Below are 2231 nucleotides of genomic sequence, written 5' to 3' on the forward strand. Positions count from 1 at the left end.
TTTCAATCAGGTTGTTGAGCATTAAGAGAGCTTTAAAATGACCTTGTTATAACATTTTAAAATTTTTTAGTTTTTTAGTAATTAAATTTTTTGTGTACATTTTCTTTCTTTATATTTTAAAACCTATATATTTTAAATAATTTATTTTTAAATCAGGTTTTAGAGCATTAGGAGATCTTTAAAATGACCTTTTATAACATTTTAGAATTTGTTAGTTTTTGAGTATTAAAGTTTTTGTATGGCAAAGTACTTCTTTTTTTTAGACACTCTATGTATTTTAACTTACTTTTGCTTACATCATGTTCTTCTTCTTCTTTCTTTAGTTTAGGCCAAATTGCCTGTTCCTTAACGACGTTTTTCTGCCTATTGCACTGTTAAATTGTCGCACCATCGTTTTCGTGGGCTCCCGTGCTTCTGCGGCCTGCCGGTGACTTATCCCGTGCAATTCTGACAATTCTTCTGTTGTCATTCTATTGATGTGCTCGTTCCATTCTTTTTTCCTTTTTAGTATCCATTCGTTGATTTTTCCACTTTGCATGTTCTTCTTATATCTCGCTCTCTCTCGATCCGCAGTGTTTTTCCAACTATTCTGCGAAGCACTCTCATTTCGGTTGTCTCTAGTAACTGTTTCGTTTCGCCGTGTCTGGTCGAGTTTCTGCGGTATATGACATAATAGGTCTTACCATTGCCTTGTAATTCTTGCTTTGGTCTCTATGTCAATGTTTTTGTTTCGCCATATTGTGTCATTCCAACCCGCTATTCTGGATGCCTTCGTGTCTGTTCTCTTCCCTCTGCTTCAACCATCACCATCCTGAGATTTCTATTCCTAGGTATTTAAATCTCATTTCCTGCTGAATAACCTTCCCTTCAATTTCCAGTTTGCATCTTAACGTGTCTTTGATGTGTCATGCATTTGTTTTCTGGGCCGATATTTTCATGTTGAATGATTTGGCTATGCAGTTAAATCGGTTGTAGTAGTAAACGTGTAGATCATCCTCTTTCGGCCACTATACAGCGTCATCAGCATAGCATAGGATGGTTATTTCTTCGCTGCCATTTTTATCTCTTTAGCAGTCTTACGTTTCTATTATTTCGTCCATGATGATGTTAAAAGCAGGGGACTTAGGGAATCCCCTTGTCGGATACCACGACCTGCATCAATCGGTTCAGTCAAGGCGCCATTTATCTTTGCTTGGATCTTTGTTCTATAGATGTTCTCTATGGTCTTAATAAGATTATTCGGAATTTGCCGGTTATAAAGGAGGTGAATAACATCCTTTAATTGCACCGGTCGAATGCTTTTCCAGATCAATGAAACACTATATGCTGGTCTGTTGTATTCAATTGATTTTTCTGTTATCTGTCTTATGATGAAAACCGCGTCTGTGCATGATCTACCTGATCTGAATCCCTGTTGTTCGTCTTCTAGATTCGTTAAGCTGTTAATTTTATTCGTTATAACTTTTGTTGTTAGTTTCAATGAAGTTTAAAAGATTTATTCCCCTGTAATTTGTAGGTAGTTTTTGTCTCCTTTTTTAAACATAACTATCGTTGTGCTGGTTCGCCATTCATCAGGTATTTTGTGTTGGCATAGTATTTTTTGGATTAGGAATGTTAACTGTTGTGTGAGACGTTGGCCACCATATTTAGTAATTCGTTTGGGATGCCATCTTGCCCTGAGCTCTTCCTATTCTTTAGTTTTCGAATAGCTGTTTCTACATCACTGGACTCAATTTGTATGTCGTTTTTAGTTACTATTTCTGGCGTATTTAGTTCCACTTGAGGTTCTTCTGATTATAAAGTTCTGTTAAGTATTTAATCCAGGTTTCTCTTGTGATCTGATTTGTTTCGATCATTTCGTTGACCTCCTTTCTTTGATTTCTAATAAATCGCCAGATTTGTTTTTGTAGTCCATAGAAGTCACTCTCCATTCTCTTCGAAAAATCTCCCAATGATGTTGTTTTGTTTGCCTTACTAATGTCGCTGCTTGATTCCGGATTCGTCTATACATTTCGTATGATTCAGGTGTTCGTAATGTCCTATAGTTAAGGTATGCCATTTTCTTTTTTTTTGCATATTTCCTTAATCTCTGGGCGGAACCAAGGAGTCTTGATCATTCTAGCCCGGTTTTTTACAGTTCGTGTTCCCAGGGCCTCGTATGCAGCTTTCTAATGTTGTGTTCTTAGTTCTTCCAGGCTATGTTTAACATCATGTTTTAGGCATTAAAGAGC

The sequence above is a fragment of the Polistes fuscatus genome, unplaced genomic scaffold (assembly GCF_010416935.1).
Source record: "Polistes fuscatus isolate 324 unplaced genomic scaffold, CU_Pfus_HIC Scaffold30, whole genome shotgun sequence".
Classification (NCBI taxonomy): Eukaryota; Metazoa; Arthropoda; class Insecta; order Hymenoptera; family Vespidae; genus Polistes; species Polistes fuscatus.